This window comes from Carassius carassius, chromosome 7 (genome assembly GCF_963082965.1).
Source record: "Carassius carassius chromosome 7, fCarCar2.1, whole genome shotgun sequence".
In the NCBI taxonomy this organism is placed as follows: domain Eukaryota; kingdom Metazoa; phylum Chordata; class Actinopteri; order Cypriniformes; family Cyprinidae; genus Carassius; species Carassius carassius.
This window is the reverse complement of record NC_081761.1, coordinates 4,003,214-4,023,090: the sequence shown is the minus strand read 5'-3', so window position 1 is coordinate 4,023,090 and position 19,877 is coordinate 4,003,214. Positions and strand designations below refer to the sequence as shown.

Genomic DNA, 19,877 nt, shown 5'->3' with positions numbered 1-19,877 from the left:
ACAGGGCACGATAATTCACCCTCGCCCGGAGTTGTGGAAGCTGTGGGTGTGGCCCCTGAGGGGGAACAACTATTAGCAGCTGGTCTCTCAACCGAGGTTGTTGAGACCCTCCTCCAATCCAGAGCTCCCTCAACGAGGAAACTGTACGCCCTGAGGTGAAAACTCTTCACCTTATGGTGCAGAGACCGCCAGCTAGACCCAGCAAACTGCCCATTCAGTACAGTTCTGGAGTTTCTACAGGCCAGGCTCTCTGAAGGATTGACCCACTCCACGCTGAAGGTTTACGTGGCGGCCATTGCGTCCTACCACGCCCTTCTCGATGGCCAGTCTTTGGGAAGACACCCCCTAGTTACACGTTTCCCTCGAGTGGGATATGTTCCTAAGGTTCCCTCTGTTACACTACAACCTGTAGTGCTGCAGGCCTTCTGTCCTCCTCCCTTTCGGGAGCCGACCAAGAGAAGCTAAATTGTATGTGTCCAGTTCGAGCGCTGGACGCATACGTCCACAGTGCTGCCCTGTGGAGAAAAATTGACCAATTGCATGTATGCTACGGTCCCCCCAAGAGGGGTTCTCCTGCTTCTAAGCAGACTATTAGTCGTTGGATAGTCGAGGCTATCAACGCCACCTATGAGTCCTCTGGTTGTCCCCCGTTGTCGGGAGCCAAGGCTCACTCTACTCGGGGTATGGCGGACTGACGCCAGCTGCGCGGCACGTGCTTTTATAGCTTCCTGGTCACTTACGTCACCCCGCCTGTGACGTCACGCTCTTTCATTGGACTGATTACACACGATATTCAGAGTCACTCACGCTAAGCGCGTTCCCCAAAGCGTTGCTCGACGCAGCGTCTCATTCCCTCGAGGAACTAGGGTTACATACGTAACCTAGAGACAATACCTTGCATAGTATATTGCTATACTATGTAGCATGCATCTTTCTTTTATCAGTTTTATCAGATTCAATAAGAAATATAGTGCCTCTAAAATATGCATATATGCCTGCAGTTCTCCCACATCACGATACTACTTGGGAATAGCATACTTGGAACAGATATACATATTTACTGAAGCATTGAATTAATTAGACCTGTGAATATGCATTGTTATCCAGCTGTCTAACTGAGCAATGACTGTAGATATCTAGGGATATTAATGTTCTTTTGTACCTTTAAATACACATAGCATAAATAATGATCATAATTACACTGTTCTTTTGACACCCACTTTTTAAAATATTTACTGTAGTTATCTAGCATATATTTATATTTTGTACAGTATATATCGGGAACAGATTGTCCTCAGTTGTATAGAAAGTACAGCTAAAATTACCCTAAAAACCTTGGACAGAGAGATGGGATTGCAGATCACAGTGTTATTCTTTTGTTCAACTCAAGCGGAAATGGCGGAAATATTCATTCATGGGGAAAAAAACGTGAATATCTCAGGCCATGGGCCAAATGTTTAACCATGCATCACCAATTCAGATAAGGTCATGATTTATCTAGGGCTTGCTGTCATTAGTGGACGTAATGAAGCTATCTTTATTACACAACCTGCATTTGTTCATTTAAATGAGCTGCTCTTAGGTCATGGTGGCTAGTTCTCTGATATTTATATTGTTAATCAATATGTAGCTGTCGTTTCCCATATGCAATATAGCAAAAAAAAAAAAAATCACTTTATAACTTACCATTTGAACCCGCCGCCACCCATCGAGAGAGCACTTTCAACAAGAAATTAATTAACCTTCTTCCACCTTCTAATCCACACTTTGGACTGTAAATCTCACTCTGGTAATTTATCACAGACATGCAAACAGAAGTAAGTCCCTTAAGCTACAGTAATGATGAGACCCCGGCTCAGGTCAGATAACCCCGCTGTGGTCACATGTCTGTCAGCGAAGGCCGGGAGACTTGGTTTCATCATATTTAAATGGAAATCACTAGCCTAAAAGCTATTAGGAAGAAATCATGGTCAAATGATACTTAAATTAAAGTTGTGACTTGAAAAGGAATGAGAAATGTTTGCCAATAAGGCTATCGTGAACTGTTTTATAGAATGATGACAGAATTTTCATGTTTGGGTAACTATCCTTTTAAATCTTCTGTATAAAACAATGCCTGATAGATTTGTTATACCTCTGTAGCCTCAAAGGGAGCATGTGAAGTTCAACCTCCCGGCAATTATGAATATTTTTTTGTTGCCCCATCACCGGTAAGGGAAAATTAATGTCATAAGAAAACAATAAGAAGAGGTTTCCTTTGCACTACTGGCCAAATGTGCATTCATTCAAATTTGCTTTAAAACTATTTCCCTTATATCAATAAGAACGACATTAAGTAAGATGAAAGATAAACATTCAGATATCCTCTTTCAGGGAAGCAATGATTGAATCATATCCCAAGAGCAGATCATGGAAAATAAATATATATTTTTTTTAAATCAGCAATTTTTATGAATCCACACACAGAAGATCTGATATCAAAGTATAAAGTGATAAAAAATGATTTCGGTTGGAGGAAATCAAAATATCAAAGATAATATACATTAAAGGGGTCATATTATATATTTTTTGTTTTTAATCTTTTTTCCAATGTCCACTTACAGCATAAGTGAAGCCAACAATTTTGATTTTGCAACTTAGAAGGAAGTTTTGACTTCTGAAAGTTAAAGTATGTTTTCACGGTACATCAAGTACATCTTTTATCTCCAAAGATCAAGGAGAATTTGATTCCTCATGATATGAGCCCTTTAACAATGAATATGGCGTGGAGAACCAGCTGTCATCTTAATATGGTTTGAGTCCAAGCAAGCAGCCTCTCATCATCCTAAGCCTCTATGTCAGATCTGCACACATCTCCTCCAGGCCATGAAGCACAAAGGTCAGAGAAACCGATAGTGATGTTTCCCCTGAGCTTCTGTATTCACCAATAAAGAGATACTGCAGGAGACTGGGATGAAAGCAAAGAGAGGAATTATTCATTTGTAATGCAAATCATTTCTACAACTTCTTGATTATTCAATTTGATCTAAGCCTATAAATGACTACTTCCTGATAGCTACAATTATGTTTAATAGAAGCGACATAATTCAACAACTCGACCATTAGGCTTTTTCAAGTGGTACATGCTTAGAAAAAAGAAAGGGTTGGAGAAGACGCTTGAATAGAATTTTTTTGTTATCTGCCTGTTGTCTAAACTCTTTTTTAAATAAAACCCTTATTTAACCTGCCAAGAGAGAGAAAAAAAATGAAAAAAGAAAGCTGTCCAAGATTAGTAGTAGCACAATAAGCATTACACACACTTAGACTAACATATACACAATTAAACATTTACATTTGATTCATACTACATACTACTTGAAGTGACCCAAGTAGTAAGCCCACAAGCATTGCATATTTCTATTCCACTATGCTTGGAATAGATAAAAAAAATTGTTTATTGCCTCTTTCTGTATGGGTTTTGCCTTCAGAATTGGACCTTCACCTAAAAATTAAAATAAAATACAAAACGTTTCTGGAAAACAAAAACAAACAAATGAGGCAGGTCTGGGCTCATTTAGGCAAGTGTAACGTAAATTGCCGTATAAATAAAATGCCATTCAGGCAAATAGCATTTGGAGTAACAGTAGTAACAGTCTTGAACTGATTTTGGTGACATTTTATTTTTAAGGTGTCCTTGTTACACGTTTCATGTACTTACTATTATAATAATTGATTATCCATAATTGCATGCAAGTAACCTTAAGCCGAACCCTAACCTGTACATATGGTAAGCTACAACAAGTTTAATAAACTGGGGTGCTTTATTATACAATTATACAATTATATACTATTAAATATTATTTTAGCACCGTTAGGGCTGAACTGAACGGTTGGTGGTTAGAGAATACAACTGTAAATGCTCAGAAAAATTACGTCAAGTAAACAAAACTAGGTACTGAACTAAACCTTGGGGAACAAACTATTGTGACCTCAGACATGATACCCTTTAAACTGGATGCCATGAGTCTGATCTGTAAAATATTTAACGGTCTATTCTACCACATTGTCAGAAAAGAGAATGTTAACTAGACTCTTTGTAGGAACATCACATCTGACAGTGTCAAAGCCATTCAACAAATCACAAAACAGAGGCAGACAGCATGTCGCATGATCAAGGGTTTCACTTATGTTCAGTCCCCAGTCACGGCAGTGCAAAGAGTACAGTGATTTGAACACAAAATAGTTGTTAAAACATTAATTTGGCATTAAATTTAGATTTTGCACAGATCTGGTCAAACATTTCAAATTGACATGATTCAAAAATGACATAAAATGTATTGAGGAACCTGGGGTCAGATAGGGGGAATAGTATTCTTCTTTCAGAATAGTAATATTCTTTCAGACAAAGAATATCTCAATTCTGCAATCCAATTTGTAATATCAGTATAAAGGCAAACTTGCTATACAATCCCTAATTCCAATATAGAAAGCCAGTGAGTGAAATAATGGCATAAATAATGGTTTCATTGTTGTAGTCAGCAGCTACCAGAAAAGGAAAAGATCGAGTGGCACTGATTCAGAAATAGATCTACAATATTTCTTGTATGTGTGCTGAAATAAAGTCCACTTATATCAAGGTCAGAAAACGAGTCAAATGAACAATAAATGGGAAAAACGAGGCTCAAGAATTTGCTTTATGTACAGGTGCATCTCAATAAATTTGAATATTGTGGCAAAGTTCATTTAAATTCTTAAAAGTCTTTGGTTGTTTTAATTGAGATGATTTTGACTTGCATTTAACAGAAACCCACGATTGATGTCAACTGATGTCATCATCAAATTAGAATACTTCATAAAAATAAAAATAAAAACAAAATTAGTGAATTGTTGGCCTTCTGTAAAGTATATTCATTTACTGTACATGTACTCAATACTTGGTAGGGGCTTATTTTGCTTTAATTACTGCCTCAATTCAGCGTGGCATGGAGGTGATCAGTTTGTGGAACTGCTGAGGTGCTATAGAAGCCCAGGTTTCTTTGACAGTGGCCTTCAGCTCATCTGCATATTTTGCTCTCTTGCTTCTCATTTTCCTCTTGCCAATAGCCTATCTCTATGGTCATTTAACTAACTTTTGGTGCTTTTGAAAGTGTGGGCAGGTGCCAAATCCTGCTGGAAAATGAAATCAGCATCTTCAAAAAGCTGGTCAGCAGAAGGAAGCATGAAGTGCTCCAAAATTTCTTGGTAAATGGGTGCAGTGACTTTGGTTTTCAAAAAACTAAATGGACCAACACTAGCTGATGACATTACACCCCAAATCATCACAGACTGTGGAAACTTAACACTGGACTTAAAGCAACTTGGGCTATGAGCTTCTCCACGCTTCCTCCAGACTCTAAGACCTTGATTTCCAAATGAAATTCAAAACTTGCTCTCATGTGAAAAGAGGACCTTGGTCCACTGGACAACAGTCCAGTTCTTCTTTTCCTTAGCCCAGGTAAGACGCCTCTGATGTTGTCTGTGGTTCAGGAGTGGCTTTACAAGAGGAATATGACAACTGTAGCCAAATTCCTTGACATTCTCTGTGTGTGGCGGCTCTTGATGCCTTGACCCCAGCCTCAGTACATTTCTTGTGAATGCTGCGGTTCTCTTGGTTGGTTGTGCGTCTTTTTCTTCCACACTTTTTCCTTCCACTCAACTTTCTGTTAACATGCTTGGATACAGCACTCTGTGAACAGCCAGCTTCTTTGGCAATGAACGTTTGTGGCTTACCCTCCTTGTGAAGGGTGTCAATGATTGTCTTCTGGACAACTGTCAGATCAGCAGCATATCACCATATTTTGTTGAGTGAATTGGTGGGTTTTTGTTAAATGTTGGCCAACACCATCACAATTAAAAGAACCAAAGACTTAAACTACTTCGGTCTGCACTGTAAACCCAGATTTTAATTCAACTCAAGAAATTGAGTTCATATTACTTAAATGTTTCTAATTTATTGACATTACTTGTTAATTCTGAGTAAGCTGAACTTTTTCATGTCCTTTCTTATTGTACTTGTGTTTTTAAGTCCAATCAGTAGTTTCTACTCAAACAAATTGAGTTTGTATTACTTAAACATGTGTCATTTCTTTACATTACTTAAGAATTCTGAGTAAACTGTACTTTTTAATGGCCTATCTTATTGTAATTATGTGTTTGAGCTCAACTCAATATCAAGTTTTGGCTGTTACTAACAAGACTGGCTGCAGCCTGGCGCTTCCCGTCTCATGCCGAGGCGTGTCCAACAGTTCCATAGGGTCAAAAACAAAATATGAAATCGCGAATTATTTTCCATGGAGTCACGGGTAAATTTGTGATTTCCGGATTTTATTGTTGTGTCCCAGATGTTAACGTAAAATTGATGAAAACTTGAAGAGGTGCTGTACAATATTGTAATGATTGGAGGTAAAGAGGAAGATATTTTTTTTTCATCACAGCAAATTATCCAGTGTTGAAATCCTAGTGTTGGGGACTTTTAGAGTAAAGTGTTAAAGTTGTGGTGTTGAATTTTAGCTAGTGTAAACAGCCCCCTCTGGCCGGTGTAAATATCAGAGTTACCTTTGAGTGTTAATAGTCACATCCGGGACATTTGCTCGTGTGCAGGCGCCTGACCCATCTGAAATACTTTTCATAGACGCCATTTTCTTTGCTCACGACGCGGCTCGTATGAGGACAAAATACGGCAAAATAAAGTGTATAATCTTACTCATAAAATGGGGTTTGTAATATCATATCGTTTTATAATGACATTTATTTGCTGTGTGCGCATAAACTTTTCTCAAGGACATTTCCTTTCACTCACGATGCGGAACAGACGAGGACGTCTTTTAATTTCTAAATTGGAAATCTAAAAAGTAAGTGTTTTTATCTCATTTAAAATGTGTTCAATAACATCATATTGGTTTTTAGTGATATTTATGTGCTTTACTCCAAAACTTTTTCTCAAGAGAGATATTTTCTTCCACTCGCGATGTTGAGAAGACAGGGAATTCGTTTTTTTATCAAAGGAAAACACCATAAGTAAGTGATTTACCTTGTTTACATGTATTTTATGGTGATATTTAAATGCTCTGCGCGCCTAAACGAGCCTAACGGTTCCTCACAGATTTGAACTGCTGTGCAGCAGACCATGATGGTGCAGACGCGGAAAAGACCAGAAGTAAGCGTTTTACCTCATTTAAAATATCTATTTCATAACAGCATTTTGATTTATTGTGACATTAATATGTTGTGCGCTCCTACACTTTCCTCAGAGAGATATTTTCTTTCACTCACAAAGCGGAGCAGACGGTGAAGTTGGTTTTAACAAGGAAAACACGGAAAGTAAGTGTTTTACTTCATTTACTATAAGTAACGTTACGTTATTTAATAAAATAATATTTAGTAACGTTAATGCTATTTGTATGGTGTGCGTGCCTATAATTTTTCATAATGTTGAGTTTCAGTATATTCTATTCAGTATATTCTATTTAGTTATTTTAGTTATTTTTTCCATATATATGTATGTGTATGTTTCATAATTTATATATTTATATATATATATATATATATGTATGTATGTATGTATATATGTATACATTTGAAAATAACTTTTTTTAATATACTCATATCCTCTATAATGCACGAGTTAAATTGTTCACCCTTCATAGTGAATTTGTGCCCTCACAAGACTTGGAGTATGACACATGGGTAGCACGAACTACAGATTAGATAAGATTTTTTTGGTACTGTCATTTATTTATGTGCTGTCCCATTTATGCGCATTCATTTTGATAGAGCCCTCAGCGCAGTGAGATCAGCATGGAATTCAGGAATCGTAGAAAGAATCAGAAACATACGGAACTTTTTCATATTATTTAACAAATATGCTGACTAGATTGTTGGTCTCTGTGCATGACTGTGTGTTCATGAGACACTATTAGTTTAGTTCACTCTGAATTGCACAAAAGTTGTGAAAAAAAATCAAGAAAAAAAAAAAAATCTGTGTACTTTCTTCACAGAGTTGAATCTTTTTCACTGACTCCTGACCAGAGCTCCGGTTGTTATGACTGTCAAAATGACAGCTGACAGATGAACGTGATAACTTCCTGTTGCAACGAGCACAGCAGATGTATTTACCTCAGAGAAAAAGCACATATGTTGTATTTCATGCTTTGTTTTTATTAATCTTCATTTTTCACAACTTGTGTGGTTTTCCTAGTTGAGTTGGATTGAATTGCTTTGTTAATAGATTCTCATGAACACATATTCATGCACAGAGTTATTCACTTATACTCATGCCGTTCTACAGACACTATGTAAGACATTTATGTCATACAGGTTTGGAACCACATGAGGATGAACAAAAATTATGACAGAATATTTGGGTAAATGCTTTGAGTGAACTATTATTGTATTGTAATTGATACTTGTCTGATATTTCACCTGTTAATAATATTTTTGATAAATGGATGTAAAATGATTGATTTTTTTTCTCCCCAATTTTACAGAAGCACTTTGGTGATGCTGCAAGTGGGAGTGGATTTCTTGCTTAGATGGAAACTGCAGAGAACCATATCCTGTCGTCCTGACAAAAAGAAAGAGAATACTTTCTCCAAGGAGGTCCAAACGCCATTGGCACAGACTTTGTTCAGTGATCAGTAACATACATTCAGCCAGGGCCGTCCTTAGGGGTACAACTGGAGTACGGACTCCACGCTTGAGGGGTAAACGGACTGAATGAGAGCCCCCCACCCCCACCCCCCGAGAACGCTTCCTACTTCGCACCGGGTCCCAAATCAGCTAAGTATGGGCCTGCATTCATAGTTAATGGTAATGACTGAGATGCTGTGGTTTAAGCAGATAAATGTAAGCACTATAAAGCTGATTACATTGGGAATATATATGGACCAAATACGTTTTTTGTGCCTTTGCACTGATTTGCTTTGACATTGTTTTAATTGTTGTAAAGTATGTTCTTTATATGAATTGAAAACACTGAATGTGAAGACATTTTGGTGCAGGGAAAAAGAATTACAATATTTCAGTTAAAATAAATAAGTGTAAACATACAACCCGAATTCCGGAAAAGTTGGGACGTTTTTTAAATTTTAATAAAATGAAAACTAAAAGACTTTCAAATCACATGAGCCAATATTTTATTCACAATAGAACATAGATAACATAGCAAATGTTTAAACTGAGAAAGTTTACAATTTTATGCACAAAATGAGCTCATTTCAATTTTGATTTCTGCTACAGGTCTCAAAATAGTTGGGACGGGGCATGTTTACCATGGTGTAGCATCTCCTTTTCTTTTCAAAACAGTTTGAAGACGTCTGGGCATTGAGGCTATGAGTTGCTGGAGTTTTGCTGTTGGAATTTGGTCCCATTCTTGCCTTATATAGATTTCCAGCTGCTGAAGAGTTCGTGGTCGTCTTTGACGTATTTTTCGTTTAATGATGCGCCAAATGTTCTCTATAGGTGAAAGATCTGGACTGCAGGCAGGCCAGGTTAGCACCCGGACTCTTCTACGACGAAGCCATGCTGTTGTTATAGCTGCAGTATGTGGTTTTGCATTGTCCTGCTGAAATAAACAAGGCCTTCCCTGAAATAGACGTTGTTTGGAGGGAAGCATATGTTGCTCTAAAACCTTTATATACCTTTCAGCATTCACAGAGCCTTCCAAAACATGCAAGCTGCCCATACCGTATGCACTTATGCACCCCCATACCATCAGAGATGCTGGCTTTTGAACTGAACGCTGATAACATGCTGGAAGGTCTCCCTCCTCTTTAGCCCGGAGGACACTGCGTCCGTGATTTCCAACAAGAATGTCAAATTTGGACTCGTCTGACCATAAAACACTATTCCACTTTGAAATAGTCCATTTTAAATGAGCCTTGGCCCACAGGACACGACGGCGCTTCTGGACCATGTTCACATATGGCTTCCTTTTTGCATGATAGAGCTTTAGTTGGCATCTGCTGATGGCACGGCGGATTGTGTTTACCGACAGTGGTTTCTGAAAGTATTCCTGGGCCCATTTAGTAATGTCATTGACACAATCATGCCAATGAGTGATGCAGTGTCGTCTGAGAGCCCGAAGACCACGGGCATCCAATAAAGGTCTCCGGCCTTGTCCCTTACGCACAGAGATTTCTCCAGTTTCTCTGAATCTTTTGATGATGTTATGCACTGTAGATGATGAGATTTGCAAAGCCTTTGCAATTTGACGTTGAGGAACATTGTTTTTAAAGTTTTCCACAATTTTTTTACGCAGTCTTTCACAGATTGGAGAGCCTCTGCCCATCTTTACTTCTGAGAGACTCTGCTTCTCTAAGACAAAGCTTTTATAGCTAATCATGTTACAGACCTGATATCAATTAACTTAATCACTAGATGTTCTCCCAGCTGAATCTTTTCAAAACTGCTTGCTTTTTTAGCCATTTGTTGCCCCCGTGCCAACTTTTTTGAGACCTGTAGCAGGCATTCAATTTTAAATGAGCTAATTAAGTGGATAAAAGTGTAAAATTTCTCAGTTTAAACATTTGCTATGTTATCTATGTTCTATTTTGAATAAAATATTGGCTCATGTGATTTGAAAGTCCTTTAGTTTTCATTTTATTAAAATTAAAAAAACGTCCCAACTTTTCCGGAATTCGGGATGTACATTGTTTTGTGAATTAATGTATCTCTCTCTATATATATATATATATATATATATATTGTCACGGCTTACGCTGCTGGAAGGAACACGGAGCCGAGGGATAAACGAAACAAGGATTTATTAAATCAAACATAGGCAAGGTAAGTAGCAAATAACAGGTGGCAAGTGGCAAGTAACAGGTAACAAGTGGACAAGTAGACAAGTTGACAAGTAACAAGTAGACGAGTAGACCCCACAAAACAGAACTGAAAGGACAAGATTTTTATACAAGGGATAATAGGGAAAACACAGGTGGATGGAATGACTAAATTAACAGGGACATGGAACACATGCGAAAATGACTAGACACACCTGGGAACTAATCAAACCACATAGAGACAGAAACTGGGTCACAGGGGTAAAACACACAAAATGAGTCCAGGTGTGTGACAGTACTCCCCCCTCCCGGTAGGTGCGTCCTCGCACCGTAGAAACAACAAAGGGAGGCGTGGGTGGGAACTTGGGAGGAGGTTCCGGTGGAGGACAGCCTCCCAGGAGGGGGCCAGCAGACAGGGACTACAGAGGAAGGAGCCAGGGAGGAGATGACGGAGGGAGGAGCCAGGGAGGAGACAGGAAGGATCTGAAGCAGGAGGTACCCAGCAGGACCCAGGCCACAGCCATAACGGCCCAAGGTGGGGCCGACGGTGGAAGGAGCCATGGAGGAGGAATGGTCACCGACTCCAGGGACTCGACCCACGGCAACGGAGCAAGTGGAGGAGGAGCCCGAGGCGGAGACGGAGAGCCGAAGAGCCAGGGTGACGGGGAGGAGCCGGAGGTCCTAGGCGGAACTGATGGCTCTGGTGACTGACGCGGCGATGTGGATCCGGAAGGCCGCGGTGAGGCCAGAGTGACCGAGGACTGAGGTGTAGCCGAGGGGATGAAGGAGCCTGACGGAGCCGGAGGGACGAGGCGAAGCCGGAGGAGTGGAGTCCCGAGGCATAGGATGGACGACGCCAGACCAAGGCTGAGCCGGAGGGACGAGGGAGCCAGGCAGAGCCTGCGGACTGCCGGGCCACGGCGGAGAGGAAGGAGCTAGGAGCCATGGTGGAGCCGACGGGTCAACGGGCCGAGGCGGAGTCCAGGCCTCAGAGGCTGGAGGCGGAGGTGAGGGAGACGCCGACCAAGGCGTCGCTGGAGGATGGCGGTCCCGCTGAGCTCGCACCACAATGATGGTAGGCAGAGGGCGAGCAGAGGGGCTGCCAGACGACAGTGGAGGAGGAGGCAGGAGTGGGTGGGAGGGTGGGAATTTCGGAGGAGCAAGCACTGGAGTGAGCTCTGGGGCTGGAGCCCGTCCTGGGCTTAACTGGGGTTCAGGAGCCCGTCCTGGGCTTAACGGAAGATCAGGAGCCCGTCCTGGGCTTAACGGGGAATCAGGAGCCCGTCCTGGGCTTAACGGAGGATCAGGAGCCCGTCCTGGGCTTAACGGGGAATCAGGAGCCCGTCCTGGGCTTAATGGAGGATCAGGAGCCCGTCCTGGGCTTAACGGAGGATCAGGAGCCCGTCCTGGGCTTAACGGAAGATCAGGAGCCCTTCCTGGGCTTAACAGAGGATCAGGAGCCCGTCCTGGGCTTACAGGAGGATCAGGAGCCCGTCCTGGGCTTAACGGGGGAACAGGAGCCCGTCCTGGGCTTAACGGGGAATCAGGAGCCCTTCCTGGGCTTAACAGAGGATCAGGAGCCCGTCCTGGGCTTACAGGAGGATCAGGAGCTCGTCCTGGGCTTAACGGAAGATCAGGAGCCCTTCCTGGGCTTAACAGAGGATCAGGAGCCCGTCCTGGGCTTACAGGAGGATCAGGAGCCCGTCCTGGGCTTAACGGAAGATCAGGAGCCCGTCCTGGGCTTAACGGAAGATCAGGAGCCCGTCCTGGGCTTAACGGAGGATCAGGAGCCCGTCCTGGGCTTAACTGAGAAACTGGCATAGGTGAATTGGAAACCCCCTCATTTTGACCCATTTGGCGCTCCACACTTTGCTCCCTCGTGGTGGGCAGTGTCGCCGACTCTCGCACCTGGTCTGACGGGTTGCTCTCTGGCTCTCCGTCGTTGGTGGGCTCGGGCTTATGCCCCGTACCGTGGGGAGATTGTAGGCTGGGCTCTGGGTCCAGAGTGGACCTGGCGAGATCCTCCATTGGGCCGACCGTGAGAGGTGACCCATTTCTTACCAGATTCCACTCTATGAATGCGGCGAAATCCTCCCGAGGACCATCTTCGGGCGACAAGCGCGTGGTCCGGGTAGCTGGTGGCATTAGCTAGCATGAGAAACCGTCTAGTATGGTCCTCGAGAGAAAGTCCCTCCTGCTCCAGCAGGAGGAGGAGGTATTCGGGGCGATAGAGGGGATCCATGACACACTACGGAAAGAAAAAGACTGTGAAAAAACGGAAAACAAAACGGAGGGAAAACACGCAGTTTTTAACTTTTTAGGTCGGGTCTTCTGTCACGGCTTACGCTGCTGGAAGGAACACGGAGCCGAGGGATAAATGAAACAAGGATTTATTAAATCAAACATAGGCAAGGTAAGTAGCAAATAACAGGTGGCAAGTGGCAAGTGGCAAGTAACAGGTAACAAGTGGACAAGTAGACAAGTAACAAGTAGACGAGTAGACCCCACAAAACAGAACTGAAAGGACAAGACTTTTATACAAGGGATAATAGGGAAAACACAGGTGGATGGAATGACTAAATTAACAGGGACATGGAACACATGCGGAAATGACTAGACACACCTGGGAACTAATCAAACCACATAGAGACAGAAACTGGGTCACAGGGGCAAAAACACACAAAATGAGTCCAGGTGTGTGACATATATATATGTGTGTGTGTTATATAATATATACACACACATACACATACACATATACATATATATATATATATACAATGTTTTTTTGTTGTTGTTGTGTTTAAAACACTTATTACAGTGTTATTTAACTCTTAATAGTGTTACATTTTAACACAATAATAGTGTTGGCGATATCAACTACTTATTGCAGTGTTGTTATTTAACTCCAATAGTGTTACATTTGAACACTGTATTGGTGTTGCAAGTGTCAACACTTTTGAAAGTGTTGATTTAACACTCGTGTGGTGGTATCCATATATACACTGAGAAAGTGTTAAATTTAACTATTGGTGTAAAATTTCCGATTTCAAATTTGTTGTGTGCCATCACTGAGGAAACTACACTCTAGAAACCTAGGCCATGGCTTTGTTTCTTTTGTTGCTAAAAAAAAGACATGTTCAATATAAATACAATTGGATCAGTGTAATGTTGCAGGTGTATGTATTTATTTTACATGGCTCTATTGATTGAAAGATATTTTGAGTTTCAGGAACTAAAAGTTAAGTTGGGTCAGTTACAATATACAATGTAGCTGAATTGGTAATGGAGTAATGCTAACTTAACAAGCTGAGTTAAATAAATGGGTGGGGAATGATTGTTTAAACTAAGTATCTTCAGTTACTGTAACTCAGTTATAAGTACATTCAACTTAAATGTTCTTTTCCATTCCATTATGGGCTTAAGTACATTGAACGTAGTCCACTTCACTTATTCAACTAATGCTTGCCTTACTTTTTTAAGGCAACGAGTTACCTCAGTTTTTTTAAGTAAATTCAACTTATCCGGGTTTTCAGTGTGTGTACACTGAATTTATTTAATACACAAGTTTCATAATTTGAGTTCAATTACTGAAATAAAAGAACGTTTCCACAACATTCTAATTCATTGAGATGCTCCTGTACTACAGGAAATCAGTCAACATACAAAATGACTAATGAAATAAATCAGTAGGCTAAATCAAGTGGCTAAGTTAAAGCCAACCAACAGAGTTCGCTGTAGAAGTAAGGACAAGGCTCTGGGGCCTCATTTATAAAACTTTGCGTAGGATTTGCGTCAGAAGTGGCGTACGGATGAAACATAGGACGTGCGTACGCACAGAAATATTCGGATTTATAAAACCGTGCGCACGCACATCCTATGCATTTTTCCCTTAATAAATCACAATCAATTCTAAATGTAGCGCAGCTTTTGCGGCGTCATGACACGCCCATAGTTGCCCATAAATAGTCCGTGAAATGCCCACAAGTTAATATTCATTGATTGCGAAATCATGGCAAACACAGAGAGGAAATCCAAAAAACGTAACTTCACTCAATGTGAAGTAGAAGTTATCGTTGACGAGGTGGAAAAGAGGAGAAATATGTTGTTTGGAGGGCACAGTGTGGGCATAATGCCAAAAAGGCACTTGAGTGGCAAACAGTGGCAGACGCCGTAAATGCTGTAGCCTCACAACCTCGGACCATGGCCGAAATAAAAAAGAAATGGTCGGACATCAAAGTCGAGGCAAAAAAACTTCTTGCGCTCCATCGCCAGAGTGTGTCTGCCACGGGTGGGGGAAAGGGGACACCGGAGCTGACCCCTCTTGCATCTGACAAGCTACAGATGTCGGTAATAATCGACGTGGAAATGGGAAATTGTTCAGCGCAAATGTAATTTCTTGTTGCTTTCTGATTGGTTGAGACATACGCCATACATTGTTTTATCAAAAATAAAACAAACTAAAGGCATATGCATGAATACCATAATTCCGTAGCTTATGAAGAAATGTTTTACTATGAAAACAGCTTTCCCCAGTGGACAATTAATACATCTATCTATTTATTTATTTATCTATCTATCTGTCTATCTAATTGCATCTATATCTGCTCCGCCAGACGGACACATTGACGAGAATATCAGTTTTGTACATTATTTCGTTCTGTTAACTGTATTATTTATGAGGATGAATTGCACAACATGCCAATATTATTGCAGAACATATTTCACTTTTTTCTTTTTGCAAATATGTGTTCATTTGAATTTCTGTTGTAATTTTCGTTTGATTTTTTTTTTGTTTCACTGCTGATCGATCAAACGGGTGTAGGCTGTTAATTGTAAGACTTGCTTTGTGAAGTCTTCATGTTATGTATGAGAGGCAGTATTGTCATTTTCACTTTCACTTTCACGTGTTTCTTCCATCTGCCGACGGTGTCGCCATTTCTCATTTCACCCGTTTTTGTGCATACGCCTGGGTCAGAGCTTGCGTGAAGGACCGCACATTTTCCCGTCAAGTTTGCTTTTTATAAATATCAATTATTGCGTAGAGAGTGGCGTACGCCTTCTTTTATGCGTGCGCAACGTTTATAAATGAGGCCCCAGGTCTTTAACTTTATCTTTAACAGTCATAACCCTGAAAAACATTACCTTCACAGGCATTTCTTTATAACATTAACTTAAGTATAACAGTCCAAATATACTGTAAAACACACACACACACACACACACACACACACACACACACACACATATATACATATATATATATATTTTTTTTTTTAATTTATACATATTTATACATTGAGAAAAAAGTCAGCATTCTCCCGTTTTAGACGGTTTTAGTCTATTTTTTAAGCTTGCTGTGGTTGCATTTTCACAACCCATTCAACATACTGTATGTGTGTGAAACCTCTACAGAGGAACCTTTACAGAGATCTCATCCAGTGTAACGTTATCTTCCTCTTCCCACTCTGTTTTTAAAATACCATTATTCCTTGAAGGATAGAAACATGAACCCCAGGAACAAGTTCACTTGGCGAGGCCTTAAAAAGAACTTCAATCTTGAACTGTATCAGCTCAGGGTGGCTGGAGAGCGAGCGGCAGTGAGTGAAAGAGATGTGATAAAGCATGTGATGGAATTCGTGAAGAACCCAGCAGCTTACTTTGCAATCATAACAGCCTTTTAGATCCTGAAAAACGACACTTTAGTCATGGACATCTGTACCTGTTAGCGCCATCACCCTACCGTTGACATGAATGAGCTATAATTAGTTTATTTTCAACCAAAGAATGGCGAAATATCACATCTGTCAAATAAAGATATAACAATTTAAGATCAAGGTGGAGCAGCAAACCAACATTATAAAACTTCAACAAAGAATAGCTAGATGGGAAGAAAAAAAAAAAATCACACCTGTTACACTGTTCAAATGACATTATACAGAACGAAATCAATTAATTTCCAACTGGTTACATTGTTTTGGGTCAGAATGGCAATTGAGATTGGAACCAGCTGAGCCAAACTGTGATACAAGACATACCAGGCAGGTGATTTGGGAGCATTGTGAACATATAGGTGTAGGTATAAGTTTGATACCCAGGAATCTTATTAATTGAGTCCACGAGTGGAATAAGATGAGCTTTCTGTTCTGTTGTTGGTCTGTTCATACTCATTTGCACCCATTAGCTTTTAGATTGATTCCTGTTACAATGGAGGTTCAAAACAAGTATGAATGTGTGGGTCTTTAAAATAAATACTAGGACAGCAAAGCTATCAGATATAATACAATGGTCCTTTTTTTATGAATGATTATTGTATTCAAAGAACAACGCCAAGAATAAAGAAAAAAACTGTATGGTCTTTCAAGTTGCATTTAAAATGTAATTTATTCATGTGATGCAATGCTGAACTTTAAGTTTTTAATGTCACATGATCCTTAAGAAATAATTTTAATAAGCTAATATGCTAATTTGCTGCTAAAGAAACATTTCTTATTATTATCAGTTTTGAAAAGAGTTGTGCTGCTTCATATTTTATTGGAAACTGAAATTCAATGCATCCTTACTGAATAAAAGTATTTATAGCTTTTCCAAAAAAAAAAAAAAAAGAAACATACAACCTTGTCTCAAGACCAGCCTTAGAAATTTTTACAAGATGGCAAAATCATAAGAACTTATATGAATTAACCAAAACATAACAATAAGATCCAAATCTACAAACTGTATATAACTATAATCTTTTAAACAATCTACACAGCTTTAGGTCCAATGATTTATACATTATTTTGTATGAATTAAGGGCGTTTTCCTGAGAGTGTTTTGTTTCAACACACATTTTCAAGAAAAAATATATAATAGTGCCTAAATAATGGTTTGAAACACTAAATTAGAATTACAATTTTCACGAAGTGCATATGAGAAACAATGCCAAATACCTATCCAAATACCTAAAAAAAAACTACTAACCTTTATAGTATGATTATTTACTGTAAATATATTATTATTCAGCATATTAAACTATTACTTTATATATTAATGTAAAGTTACATGTTTAAAAAATAAAAGAAAATTAATATTCCAATGTGTAGAAGTGAAATAAGAATTATGTTGTGAGAACGTGTTTGAATTGCCAGTTTTTTTCCCCCCATTTCGCCACTTGAATAAAAAGAGTTATTGTATTTAAAATTATTTTACAATTGTATTTTATCTCATTAGATAAAAAAACTGATATAATTAATAATTGTATAACTCAAAAGTTGTTTTGTTGCAGACATGGTCTTGCTGTCAGTGCACATGCTTAAACACAATGATCCGTGGTCCACCCAAATTCACTTCTTGTTTTCATCATTTCCAAATTCCACACCAATCTCAGATCATGATTAAGAAAAGGATTTCATCAACTCTTTTTCAAAGTTCTGATAACATCAGAGGGAGTTTCTGGCCAATTATTCCTTTAAACTCTGGCACCCATTGTTCCTAAACACAATTAGGGAGACACGGTCTAATTTATCCGCAGTGCTGACAATATGGGCATCGGTTCATAAAATGCCATAATTACCCATTAAAAATATGGGGCTACTGATTTAACTGCTGTTAATTAGTCAAACAGACACAAACTTAAGGCAAGAATTTCCTAGCCATGAAACTTACATGGAATAATTAGCTGCAAAGATTCATTTGAAACTGCATGAATATTTAAAGAAACATGGAAATGATAATTAAAAATGTATGTTGTTTATTTAGCCACCCTCATGTCACTTTTATGGTGACCTAGGCAAAATATATTTTTGAGCATTTCCAAAATTTTAATTTAGATTTACCTATAACCCATCCAAACCAGTGTGAAATACCACACTTTACTATAACTCTGTTGCAGCGACATACCAATCTTGGGGGTTCGATGCCTTGCTCAAGGGCACCTAAGTCGTGGTATTGAAGTTGGAGAGAGAACTGTACATGCACTCCCCCCACCCACAATTCCTGCCGGCCCGGGACTCGAACTCACAACCTTTCGATTGGAAGTCCGACTCTCTAACCATTAGGCCACGACTTCCCCTTAGATATATATATATATGTGTGTGTGTGTATATATATATGTGTGTGTGTGTGTGTGTGTGTGTGTGTGTGTGTGTGTGTGTGTATATATATATATATATATATATATATATATATATATATATATATATATATATATATATATATATATATATATATATATATATATATATATATATATATATATATATATATATATATATATATATATATACATACACACACTTTAACACATTTATCCAGAGATCTATTGTATGAATCTTACCTGCAAGTAAAAGTTATCTGCCATGTGCTTGGCTTGGCCTTAAGCAGCTGTGAGAGCTCCCCCTAACGGTTGGATGTATTCTTCTTCTTCATTTTTAACCGTGGTTAAAATCCAGCTTATTGGTACATTACGGCCTCCATCTGTTATGGAGTGTGGATCAATCAGTAGGTTTACAATCAAATTCTAGATGAGGACATGAGGAAAAAAAGTGGAATAGGAGCAAAAAAAAAAAAATCATATCCTATAATAAAGCCAAGTATCCCTTAAAAAAACAGTTCTCTAACCTGAGCTCTTTCTGACATACTTCAGGTTGATTTTAAAGTAAGTTTCTGCACCCCTGTTTCTTTAAGATTATTTTCCATAATCTCTCTTTGTGTCTTGTACTTCCTATTACATGCTTTACAAATTATTCTTCCTGACATTCGTCAAACAGACCAGACAGGTGTTTACCTGCCATTTTTAATTATTTATTTAGAGCACAAAGTCCCATCCTTAACCTAGTCAACACAATTGCCTCTCTCCTGTTCCAAATTCATACTCTCTTTGCTTTAATACTCTTTTGAATTAGATGTCTCTCTTTCCCCTCTCTATCCCACATTTCTTACCACATTTGTTTTATTTTTCCACAGATTACACTTTTCATTCCTGTTTTACTGATCCTTGCATTTCTACTGTACATTTCTCTTCATAAATGCTCTCTTTGTCACCTTATCATTCCCTTCCACTCCTATATACACTGAGACCCATAAATATTTACTTGG

The 19,877-nt window shown here is 39.3% G+C and overlaps 2 long non-coding RNA genes across 2 annotated transcripts; one reads left to right on the top strand and one right to left on the bottom strand.

Moving 5' to 3' along the window:
• Window positions 1-2,558: 2,558 nt before the first annotated feature.
• LOC132142984 (uncharacterized) lies at window positions 2,559-19,196 on the bottom strand. Its single transcript, XR_009434142.1, has 2 exons — window positions 19,117-19,196; window positions 2,559-2,947 (listed from the first exon to the last, which is right to left on the bottom strand). It is a non-coding gene; the product is annotated as an uncharacterized LOC132142984 (long non-coding RNA).
• LOC132142983 (uncharacterized) lies at window positions 7,061-8,677 on the top strand. Its single transcript, XR_009434141.1, has 3 exons — window positions 7,061-7,174; window positions 7,269-7,338; window positions 8,550-8,677. It is a non-coding gene; the product is annotated as an uncharacterized LOC132142983 (long non-coding RNA).
• Window positions 19,197-19,877: the final 681 nt, after the last annotated feature.